At 45.8% G+C, this 13,656-nt stretch overlaps 1 protein-coding gene across 1 annotated transcript in view; it reads right to left on the reverse strand.

Moving 5' to 3' along the window:
* Nucleotides 1–13,656, reverse strand: part of LOC132822207 (sodium- and chloride-dependent creatine transporter 1-like) — a 196,265-nt gene that overhangs the window by 116,226 nt on the left and 66,383 nt on the right. The window lies entirely within an intron of this gene.

The following is a 13,656-nucleotide window of genomic DNA, read 5'->3' on the forward strand; positions in this document are numbered from 1 at the left end:
TCCCTCTGTATGTCAATGTTACACATCCGTCTCGATGTAAATGCCACAACATCCCTCTGTATGTCAATGTTCCACAATCCTCTGCATGTCAATGCTCCAACATCCCTGTGTATGTTAATGATCCACATCCCTCTGTATGTCAATGCTCCAACATCCCTCTGTATGTCAATGCCCCAACATCCCTCTGTATGTCAATGCTCCAACATCCCTCTCTATATCAATGCTCCACATCCCACTGTATATCAATGCTCCAACATCCCTCTGGATGTCAATGTTCCACATCCCTCTGTATGTCAATGTACCACATCCCTTTGTATGTCAATGCTCCAACATCCCTCTGTATGTCAATGCTCCACATCCCTCTGTATGTCAATGCTTCACATCCCTCTGAATGTCAATGCTCCAACATCCCTCTGTACGTCAATGTTCCACATCCCTTTGTATGTCAATGCTCCACATCCCTCCCTATGTCAATGCTCCACATCCCTCCATATGTCAATGTTCCACATCCCTCTGTATGTCAATGCTCCAACATCCCTCTGTATGTCAATGCTCCAACATCCCTCTGTATGTCAATGTTACACATCACTCTCTATGTCAGTGCTCCACATCCCTCTGTATGTCAACGCTCCAACATCCCTCTCTATGTAAATGCCCCAACATCCCTCTGTATGTCAATGCTCCAACATCCCTCTGTATGTCAATGTTACACATTCCTCTCTATGTCAATGCTCCACATCCCTCTGTATGTCAATGCACCAACATCCCTCTCTATGTAAATGCCCCAACATCCCTCTGTATGTCAATGCTCCAACATCCCTCTCTATGTCAATGCTCCACATCCCTCTGTATGTCAATGTTACAAATCCCTCTCTATGGAAATGCCCCAACATCCCTCTGTATGTCAATGTTCCAAATCCATCTGCATGTCATTGATCCACATCCCTCTGTATGTCAATGCTCCACATCCCTGTGCATGTCAATGGTCTAACATCCCTCTGTCTGTCAATGTCCACATCCCTCTGGATGTCAATGCTCCAACATTCCTCTGTATGTCAATGTTCCAACATCCCTCTGTATGTCAATGCTCCAACATCCCTCTCTATGTCAATGTTCCACAACCCTCTGTATGTAAATGCTCCAACATCCCTCTGTATGTCAATGCTCCAACATCCCTCTGTATGTCAATGCTCCACATCCCTCTGTATGTCAATGCTCCACATCCATCTGTATGTCAATGCTCCACATCCCTCTGTATGCCAATGCTCCACATCTCTCTGTATGTCAATGTTCCACATCCCTCTGTATGTCAATGTTCCAGATCCCTCTGTATGTCAATGCTCCACATCCCTCAGAACGTCAAAGCTCCACATCCCTCTGTATGTCAATGATCCACATCCCTCTCTATGTCAATGTTCCAGATCCCTCTGTATGTCAATGCTCCACATCCCTCTGTATGTCAATGTTCCACATCCCTCTCTATGTCAATGCTCCAACATCCCTCTGTATGTCAATGCTCCAACATCCCTCTGTATGTCAATGTTCCACATCCCTCTGTATGTCAATGCTCCACATCCCTCTCTATGTTAATGCTCCACATCCCTCTGTATGCCAATGCTCCACATCTCTCTATATGTCAATGTTCCACATCCCTCTGTATGCCAATGCTCCACATCCCTCTGTATGTCAATGTTCCACATCCCTCTGTATGTCAATGCTCCACATCCCTCTGTATGTCAATGCTTCACATCCCTCTGAATGTCAATGCTCCAACATCCCTCTGTACGTCAATGTTCCACATCCCTCCCTATGTCAATGCTCCACATCCCTCCATATGTCAATGTTCCACATCCCTCTGTATGTCAATGCTCCAACATCCCTCTGTATGTCAATGCTCCAACATCCCTCTGTATGTCAATGTTACACATCACTCTCTATGTCAGTGCTCCACATCCCTCTGTATGTCAACGCTCCAACATCCCTCTCTATGTAAATGACCCAACATCCCTCTGTATGTCAATGCTCCAACATCCCTCTGTATGTCAATGTTACACAACCCTCTCTCTGTCAATGCTCCACATCCCTCTGTATGTCAATGCACCAACATCCCTCTCTATGTAAATGCCCCAACATCCCTCTGTATGTCAATGGTCCACATCCCTCTGTATGTCAATGCTCCAACATCCTGCTGGATGTCAATGCTCCACCTCCCTCTCTATGTCAATGCTCCAACATGCCTCTGTATGTCAATGCTCCAACATCCCTCTGTATGTCAATGCTTCAACATCCCTCTGTATGTCAATGCTCCACATCCCTCTGTATGTCAATGCTCCAACATCCCTCTGTATGTCAATGTTCCAGATCCCTCTGTATGTCAATGCTCCACATCCCTCAGAACGTCAAAGCTCCACATCCCTCTGTATGTCAATGATCCACATCCCTCTCTATGTCAATGTTCCAGATCCCTCTGTATGTCAATGCTCCACATCCCTCTGTATGTCAATGTTCCACATCCCTCTCTATGTCAATGCTCCAACATCCCTCTGTATGTCAATGCTCCAACATCCCTCTGTATGTCAATGTTCCACATCCCTCTGTATGTCAATGCTCCACATCCCTCTCTATGTCAATGCTCCACATCCCTCTGTATGCCAATGCTCCACATCTCTCTGTATGTCAATGTTCCACATCCCTCTGTATGTCAATGCTCCACATCCCTCTGTACGTCAATGCTCCAACATCCCTCTGTATATCAATGCTCCAACATCCCTCTGTATGTTAATGTTCCACATCCCTCTGTATGTCAATGCTCCACATCCCTCTGTATGACAATGCTCCAAAATCCCTCTGTATGTCAATGCTCCACATCCCTCTGTATGTCAATGCTCCACATCCCTCTGAATGTCAATGCTCCAACATCCCTCTGTATGTCAATGTTCCACATCCCTCTGTATGTCAATGCTCCAAAATCCCTCTGTATGTCAATGTTCCAACATCCCTCTGTATGTCAATGCTCCACATCCCTCCGTATGTCAATGCTCCAACATCCCTGTGTATGTCAATGCGCCAACATCCCTCTGTATATCAATGCGCCAACATCCCTCTGTCTGTCAATGTTACAAATCCCTCTCTATGTAAATGCCCCAACATCCCTCTGTATGTCAATGTTCCAAATTCCTCTGCATGTCAATGCTCCACATCCCTGTGTGTGTCAATGCTCCACATCCCTCTGTATGTCAATGCTCCACATCCCTCTGTATGTCAATGCTCCAACATCCCTCTGTATGTCAATGTTACAAATCCCTCTCTATGTAAATGCCCCAACATCCCTCTGTATGTCAATGTTCCAAATTCCTCTGCATGTCAATGCTCCACATCCCTGTGTGTGTCAATGCTCCACATCCCTCTGTATGTCAATGCTCCACATCCCTCTGTATGCCAATGCTCCACATCTCTCTGTATGTCAATGTTCCACATCCCTCTGTATGTCAATGCTCCACATCCCTCTGTACGTCAATGCTCCAACATCCCTCTGTATATCAATGCTCCAACATCCCTCTGTATGTCAATGTTCCACATCCCTCTGTATGTCAATGTTCCACATCCCTCTGTATGACAATGCTCCAAAATCCCTCTGTATGTCAATGCTCCAACATCCCTCTGTATGTCAATGTTCCACATCCCTCTGTATGTCAATGCTCCAACATCCCTCTGTATGTCAATGTTCCAACATCCCTCTGTATGTCAATGCTCCACATCCCTCCGTATGTCAATGCTCCAACATCCCTCTGTATGTCAATGCGCCAACATCCCTCTGTATATCAATGCGCCAACATCCCTCTGTCTGTCAATGTTTCACATCCCTCTGTATGTCAATGCTCCACATCCCTCTGTATGTCAATGCTCCAACATCCCTCTGTATGTCAATGCGCCAACATCCCTCTGCATGCCAATGTTCCACATCCCTCTGTATGTCAATGCTTCAATATCCCTATGTATGTCAATGTTCCAACATCCCTCTGTATGTCAATGCTCCACATCCCTCTGTATGACAATGTTCCACATCCCTCTGCATGTCAAAGCTCCAACATCCCTCTGTATGTCAATGTTCCACATCCCTCTGTATGTAAATGCCCCAACATCCTTCGGTATGTCAATGCTCCACATCCCTCTCTATGTCAATGCTCCACATCCCTCTGTATGTCAATGCTCCAACATCCCTCTGTATGTCAATGTTACACATCCGTCTCTATGTAAATGCCCCAACATCCCTCTGTATGTCAATGTTCCACAATCCTCTGCATGTCAATGCTCCAACATCCCTGTGTATGTTAATGATCCACATCCCTCTGTATGTCAATGCTCCAACATCCCTCTGTATGTCAATGCCCCAACATCCCTCTGTATGTCAATGCTCCAACATCCCTCTCTATGTCAATGCTCCACATCCCTCTGTATGTCAATGCTCCAACATCCCTCTGTATGTCAATGTTACAAATCCCTCTCTATGTAAATGCCCCAACATCCCTCTGTATGTCAATGTTCCAAATTCCTCTGCATGTCAATGCTCCACATCCCTGTGTATGTTAATGCTCCAACATCCCTGTGTATGTCAATGATCCACATCCCTCTGTATGTCAATGCTCCAACATCCCTCTGTATGTCAATGCTCCAACATCCCTCTGTATGTCAATGCTCCAACATCCCTCTCTATGTCAATGTTCCACAACCCTCTGTATGTCAATGCTCCAACATCCCTCTGTATGTCAATGTTACAAATCCCTCTCTATGTAAATGCTCCAACATCCCTCTGTATGTCAATGTTCCAACATCCCTCTGAACGTCAATGCTCCACATCCCTGTGTATGTCAATGATCCACATCCCTCTGTATGTCAATGCTCCAACATCCCTCTGTATGTCAATGCTCCAACATCCCTCTGTATGTCAATGCTCCAACATCCCTCTCTATGTCAATGTTCCACAACCCTCTGTATGTCAATGCTCCAACATCCCTCTGTATGTCAATGTTACAAATCCCTCTCTATGTAAATGCTCCAACATTCCTCTGTATGTCAATGTTCCAACATCCCTCTGAACGTCAATGCTCCACATCCCTCTGTATGTCAATGCTCCACATCCCTGTGTATGTCAATGCTCCAACATCCCTCTGTATGTCAATGCTCCACATCCCTCTGTATGTCAATGTTCCAAATCCCTCTGCATGTCAATGCTCCACATCCCTCTGTATGTTAATGCTCCAACATCCCTGTGTATGTCAATGATCCACATCCCTCTGTATGTCAATGCTCCACATCCCTGTGTATGTCAATGCTCCAACATCCCTCTGTATGTCAATGCTCCACATCCCTCTGTATGTCAATTCTCCAACATTCCTCAGAATGTCAATGCTCCAACATCCCTCTGTACGTCAATGCTCCAACATCCCTCTCTATGTCAATGATCCACAACCCTCTGAATGTAAATGCTCCAACATCACTCTGTATGTCAATGCTCCAACATCCCTCTCTATGTCAATGCTCCACATCCCTCTGTATGTCAATGCTCCACATCCCTCTGTATGTCATTGCTCCAACATCCCTCTCTATGTCAATGCTCCACATCCCTCCGTATGTCAATGCTCCACACCGTCTGAACGTCAATGCTCCACATCCCTCTGTATGTCAATGATCCACATCCCTCTGTATGTCAATGCTCCACATTACTCTGTATGTCAATGTTCCACATCCTCTCTATGTCAATGCTCCAACATCCCTCAGTATGTCAATGCTCCAACATCCCTCTGTATGTCAATGTTCCACATCCCTCTGTAAGTCAATGCTCCACATCCCTCTGTATGTCAATGCTCCACATCCCTCTGTATGCCAATGCTCCACATCTCTCTGTACGTCAATGTTCCACATCCCTCTGTATGTCAATGCTCCACATCCCTCTGTACGTCAATGCTCCAACATCCCTCTGTATATCAATGCTCCAACATCCCTCTGTATGTCAATGTTCCACATCCCTCTGTATGTCAATGTTCCACATCCCTCTGTATGTCAATGCTCCAACATCCCTCTGTATGTCAATGCTCCACATCCCTCTGTATGTCAATGCTCCACATCCCTCTCTATGTCAATGATCCAACATCCCTCTGTATGTCAATGCTCCACATCCCTCTGTATGTCAATGCTCCAACATCCCTCTGTATGTCAATGATCCACATCCCTCTGTATGTCAATGCTCCACATTACTCTGTATGTCAATGTTCCACATCCCTCTCTATGTCAATGCTCCACATCCCTGTGTATGTCAATGCCCCAACATCCCTCTGTATGTCAATGTTCCAAATCCCTCAGTATGTTAATGCTCCAACATCCCTCTGTATGTCAATGCTCCACATTACTCTGTATGTCAATGTTCCACATCCCTCTCTATGTCAATGCTCCAACATCCCTGTGTATGTCAATGCTCCAACATCCCTCTGTATGTTAATGCTCCAACATCCCTGAGTATGTCAATGATCCACAACCCTCTGTATGTCAATGCACCACATCCCTGTGTATGTCAATGCTCCAACATCCCTCTGTATGTCAATGCTCCACATCCCTCTGTATGTTAATGCTCCAACATCCCTGTGTATGTCAATGATCCAAATCCCTCTGCATGTCAATGCTCCACATCCCTCTGTATGTTAATGCTCCAACATCCCTGAGTATGTCAATGATCCACAACCCTCTGTATGTCAATGCACCACATCCCTGTGTATGTCAATGCTCCAACATTCCTCAGTATGTCAATGCTCCAACATCCCTCTGTACGTCAATGGTCCAACATCCCTCTCTATGTCAATGATCCACAACCCTCTGTATGTCAATGCTCCAACATCACTCTGTATGTCAATGTTCCACATCCTCTCTATGTCAATGCTCCAACATCCCTCTGTATGTCAATGCTCCAACATCCCTCTCTATATCAATGTTCCAACATCCCTCTGTAAGTCAATGCTCCACATCCCTCTGTATGTCAATGCTCCACATCTCTCTGTATGTCAATGTTCCACATCCCTCTGTATGTCAATGCTCCACATCCCTCTGTACGTCAATGCTCTAACATCCCTCTGTATATCAATGCTCCAACATCCCTCTGTATGTCAATGTTCCACATCCCTCTGTATGTCAATGTTCCACATCCCTCTGTATGTCAATGCTCCACATCCCTCTGTATGTCAATGCTCCAACATCCCTCTCTATGTCAATGCTCCAACATCCCTCTGTATGTCAATGTTCCACATCTCTCTGAATGTCAATGCTTCAACATCCCTCTGTATGTCAATGTTCCACATCCCGCTGTATGCCAATGCTCCACATCCCTCTCGATGTCAATGTTCCAACATCCCTCTGTATGTCAATGCTCCAACATCCCTCTGTATGTCAATGCTCCAACATCCCTCTGTATGTCAATGCTCCACATCCCTCTTTATGTCAATGCTCCACATCCCTCCGTATGTCAATGTTCCACATCCCTCTGTATGTCAATGTTCCACATCCCGCTGTATGTCAATGCTTCACATCCCTCTCTATGTCAATGCTCCAACATCCCTCTGTATGTCAATGCTCCAACATCCCTCTCTATGTCAATGCTCCAACATCCCTCTGTATGTCAATGCTCCAACATCCCTCTCTATGTCAATGCTCCAACATCCCTCTGTATGTCAATGCTCCAACATCCCTCTCTATGTCAATGCTCCAACATCCCTCTGTATGTCAATGCTTCAACATCCCTCTGTATGTCAATGCTCCAACATCCCTCTGTATGTCAATGCTCCACATCTCTCTGTATGTCAATGCTCCAACATCCCTCTCTATGTCAATGCTCCAACATCCCTCTGTATGTCAATGCTCCACATCTCTCTGAATGTCAATGCTTCAACATCCCTTTGTATGTCAATGTTCCACATCCCTCTGCATGTCAACGTTCCACATCCCGCTGTATGCCAATGCTCCACATCCCTCTCGATGTCAATGTTCCAACATCCCTCTGTATGTCAATGCTCCAACATCCCTCTGTATGTCAATGCTCCAACATCCCTCTGTATGTCAATGCTCCACATCCCTCTCTATGTCAATGCTCCACATCCCTCCGTATGTCAATGTTCCACATCCCTCTGTATGTCAATGCTCCAACATCCCTCTGTATGTCAATGCACCACATCCCTCTCTATGTCAATGCTCCACATCCCTCCGTATGTCAATGTTCCACATCCCTCTGTATGTCAATGTTCCACATCCCTCTGTATGTCAATGCTACAACATCCCTCTCTATGTCAATGCTCCAACATCCCTCTCTATGTCAATGCTCCAACATCCCTCTGTACGTCAATGCTCCAACATCCCTCTGTATGTCAATGCTCCAACATCCCCCTGTATGTCAATGCTCCAACATCCCTCTCTATGTCAATGCGCCACATCCCTCCGTATGTCAATGTTCCACATCCCTCTGTATGTCAATGCTCTACATCCCTCTGAACGTCAATGCTCCACATCCCACTGTATGTCAATGATCCACATCCCTCTGTATGTCAATGCTCCACATTACTCTGTATGTCAATGTTCCACATCCCTCTCTATGTCAATGCTCCAACATCCCTCTGTATGTCAATGCTCCAACATCCCTCTGTATGTCAATGTTCCACATCCCTCTGTAATTCAATGCTCCACATCCCTCTGTGTGTCAATGCTCCACATCCCTCTGTATGCCAATGCTCCACATCTCTCTGTATGTCAATGTTCCACGTCCCTCTGTATGTCAATGCTCCACATCCCTCTGTATGTCAATGCTCCAACATCCCTCTGTATATCAATGCTCCAACATCCCTCTGTATGTCAATGCTCCACATCCCTCTGTATGTTAATGCTCCAACATCCCTGTGTATGTCAATGATCCAAATCCCTCTGCATGTCAATGCTCCACATCCCTCTGTATGTTAATGCTCCAACATCCCGGTGTATGTCAATGATCCACATCCCTCTGTACGTCAATGCACCACATCCCTCTGTATGTCAATGCTCCAACATTCCTCAGTATGTCAATGCTCCAACATCCCTCTGTACGTCAATGGTCCAACATCCCTCTCTATGTCAATGATCCACAACCCTCTGTATGTCAATGCTCCAACATCACTCTGTATGTCAATGTTCCACATCCTCTCTATGTCAATGCTCCAACATCCCTCTGTATGTCAATGCTCCAACATCCCTCTCTATATCAATGTTCGACATCCCTCTGTAAGTCAATGCTCCACATCCCTCTGTATGTCAATGCTCCACATCTCTCTGTATGTCAATGTTCCACATCCCTCTGTATGTCAATGCTCCACATCCCTCTGTACGTCAATGCTCTAACATCCCTCTGTATATCAATGCTCCAACATCCCTCTGTATGTCAATGTTCCACATCCCTCTGTATGTCAATGTTCCACATCCCTCTGTATGTCAATGCTCCACATCCCTCTGTATGTCAATGCTCCAACATCCCTCTCTATGTCAATGCTCCAACATCCCTCTGTATGTCAATGTTCCACATCTCTCTGAATGTCAATGCTTCAACATCCCTCTGTATGTCAATGTTCCACATCCCGCTGTATGCCAATGCTCCACATCCCTCTCGATGTCAATGTTCCAACATCCCTCTGTATGTCAATGCTCCAACATCCCTCTGTATGTCAATGCTCCACATCCCTCTTTATGTCAATGCTCCACATCCCTCCGTATGTCAATGTTCCACATCCCTCTGTATGTCAATGTTCCACATCCCGCTGTATGTCAATGCTTCACATCCCTCTCTATGTCAATGCTCCAACATCCCTCTGTATGTCAATGCTCCAACATCCCTCTCTATGTCAATGCTCCAACATCCCTCTGTATGTCAATGCTCCAACATCCCTCTCTATGTCAATGCTCCAACATCCCTCTGTATGTCAATGCTCCAACATCCCTCTCTATGTCAATGCTCCAACATCCCTCTCTATGTCAATGCTCCAACATCCCTCTGTATGTCAATGCTTCAACATCCCTCTGTATGTCAATGCTCCAACATCCCTCTGTATGTCAATGCTCCACATCCCTCTGTATGTCAATGCTCCAACATCCCTCTCTATGTCAATGCTCCAACATCCCTCTGTATGTCAATGCTCCACATCTCTCTGAATGTCAATGCTTCAACATCCCTTTGTATGTCAATGTTCCACATCCCTCTGTATGTCAATGTTCCACATCCCGCTGTATGCCAATGCTCCACATCCCTCTCGATGTCAATGTTCCAACATCCCTCTGTATGTCAATGCTCCAACATCCCTCTGTATGTCAATGCTCCAACATCCCTCTGTATGTCAATGCTCCACATCCCTCTCTATGTCAATGCTCCACATCCCTCCGTATGTCAATGTTCCACATCCCTCTGTATGTCAATGCTCCAACATCCCTCTGTATGTCAATGCACCACATCCCTCTCTATGTCAATGCTCCACATCCCTCTGTATGTCAATGCTCCAACATCCCTCTGTATGTCAATGCTCCAACATCCCTCTGTATGTTAATGCTCCACATCCCTCTGTATGTCAATGCTCCACATCCCTCTGTATGTCAATGCTCTAAAGGGTCCTGCCATTAACTATAACTTCCCTCTTGCAGCTGACCTTGCACAATGCATCATGTCAGACTCATAGTGTCGTAGAGTCATTGAGTCACAGAAACTGAGCCTTGGGTCCAAGCCATCCATGCCGATCAGATATCCCAACCCAACCTTGTCCCACCTGCCAGCACCCAGCCCATATCCATCTTAATCCTTATTATTCATATACCCATCCAGATATCTTTTAAATGTTGCAATTGTACCAGCCTCCACCAGTTCCTCTGGCAGCTCATTCCATACACGTACCACCCTGTGTGTGAAAACGTTTCCCCTTAGGTCCTTTTTTAGATCTTTTCCCTCTCACCCTAAACATAAGCCAATTTTAGATCCAACTTGTCAACTCACTGTGGATCCCATGTTATTAAATTGTCTGGGTCAGCCCAACAAGACAGACCTTGTCAAAGGCCTTGCTAAAGTCTATGAAGACATCAACTGCCTTACCCTTATCAATTGTCTTCATTCACTTCCTCAAAAAACTCAGTCTAGTCTGTGAGACAAGCCATGCTGACTATCCCTAATAAAGCCACAATTTGCTCAACGTGAGAAAATGTTGTGGCCAAGAATCTTCTCCAACAATTTCCCTAGCACTGATGTAAAGCCACCGCCTATAATTTCCTGGTTTCCCCCTGTTGCCCTTCTAACATTGTCTACTCCTTTTCGACTGAATCAAGGTTTCAAAGAGGAGGAGGTGTCCATGTTGCTGGTTGGATCCAGTTCTATACAATGACGGTGGGGAGACTGGTCCATGCGGTATTGCAGATCAATGATCAACTCGTTCCTCATGTCAGACAGAAAGGTGAGAATGTGGAGCCTGTAACCATGGGGATGTGGGGGAAGTGAGTCATGCAGGCAGGAAGCTGGATGAACATCAATAAAAGGTAAGGTTGTACTCATTTTAGCAGATTATATTCCCACTCTGTCTTTTGAGAGAGAGAGAGAGGGATGACCAGGGGGTGGACATGCCTCAGGCGAGGCAAGATGCTGGGAAGGAGAGACCCTCAAGGTAACCTCAGCTGGTGCAGAAATTGAAATGTATCAATGGGGATATGTGCAGAAAGACAAGGGGCTAGTGTGGAGCATTAGCAATAACAGGGACTAAATGGGCCGAATGGCCTGTTTCAGTGCTCTAAATGTTCTACGATTCTATGGAAAGTTCCAGCCCCGTCTTTACCCGGAGAGCTGGTCACTGCCAATGGGAGTGTGAGCACAGTGATCAGTAACAGCATTGTATCGGGGATGGAGATTGTTCCTGACTTTGTTACAGTAATACTCAGGGAGGGGTGAGTGTATGGGCTCATTGGTGTGATTAGAGACAGTGCTGGATTGAAAGGATGAGGTGAAAGGATGAGTCAGAGACAGAATAAAATGTTCTGGGACAGAGCTGCCACGTGGTGAGGCTCCAGGAGACACAATGACTACTTGTAAGTACCAACTCTCGTAGAAAATAATCCTGGCAACCTCTCACTCACCTGCTGAGTGTTAAATATCACTGGGTGCTTACAGGAAGGAACACAATACTAACCCTGCAAAACAGAGCCGAATATTGTAACTGATCCTACATAAAGCAGTTCACAGAACCTCTTCAAACTCTCTCTGGCACAACACTTGTTGTGTTTGAGAGGGCAGCTGCACAGTTTATCGTTAAAGTCAGCAGGTGGCAATGTGTTGCAATGAGTTACACTCTCTCATCATTAACTTAGTTAAAAATTATACAACACCAGGTTATAGTCCAACAGGTTTAATTGGAAGCACACTAGCTTTCAGAGCAATGCTCCTTCATCAGGTTCTGTGTTACGATCGAGCCCTCCACTACCACCTGATGAAGGAGCGTCGCTCCGAAAGCTAGTGTGCTTCCAATTAAACCTGTTGGACTATAACCTGGTGTTGTGTGATTTTTAACTTTATACACCCCAGTCCAACACCAGCATCTCCACATCATGACCATTAACTTACACAGTCATGGCTTTACATCCTGAGCCACTCAGTCCTGAGGGAGTGCCGCACTGTCGGAGGGTCAGTACTGAGGGAGTGCCGCACTGTCGGAGGGTCAGTACTGAGGGAGTGCCGCACTGTCGGAGGGTCAATGCTGAGGGAGTGCCGCACTGTCAGAGGGTCAATGCTGAGGGAGTGCCGCACTGTCAGAGGGTCAGTACTGAGGGAATGCTGCTCTGTCAGAGGGTCAGTGCTGAAGGAGTGCCGCACTGTTAGAGGGTCAGTGCTGAGGGAGTGCCGCACTGTCGGACGGTCAATGCTGAGGGAGTGCCACACTGTCAGAGGGTCAGTGCTGAGGGAGCACCGCACTATCAGAGGGTCAGTACTGAGGGAATGCTGCTCTGTCAGAGGGTCAGTGCTGAAGGAGTGCCACACTGTTAGAGGGTCAGTGCTGAGGGAGTGCCGCACTGTCGGAGGGTTAGTGCTGAGGGAGTGCTGCACTGTTGGAGCGTCAGTGCTGAGGGAGTGTTTGGGAGGGTTGAATGGCCTCTTCCTGTTTCTATGGAAAACAGGCAGGAATCCAGACTAATTGACCCCTCTGATCCTCATCCGAGGTCACTGAATGGGGATGATGAGCAGGAACTCTGGCTAATGATGGAGCTCCATCATTTACATGGGGGACTAAATGTGAGGTTCTCTACAATAAATATAAAAGAAGTGACTGGGCCTTCTCCCCAGTATCCTGAGTTAATGCTATCTCTCAACAAGTAATAACTACATAGATTATCCATTCATATATCTTACTACTGTGTGATTTATATATATTTCATAGCATTTATTTGGGATTTTAATGATGATCTAGTGGTATATAAGTTTTCTGTGAATTTGAAGGTGTTTAATAATTAGCATCTAAGTATTTCTGTTGCCATGGTGATGTATTTTTAAAAATAAGGTCAAAGAGAGACTTCATGAAGGCTAACAGAATTTTGTTTACATTGTTTACAAGTGAACAAAATAAACAGAATACTGCA

This window comes from Hemiscyllium ocellatum, chromosome 14 (genome assembly GCF_020745735.1).
Source record: "Hemiscyllium ocellatum isolate sHemOce1 chromosome 14, sHemOce1.pat.X.cur, whole genome shotgun sequence".
Classification (NCBI taxonomy): Eukaryota; Metazoa; Chordata; class Chondrichthyes; order Orectolobiformes; family Hemiscylliidae; genus Hemiscyllium; species Hemiscyllium ocellatum.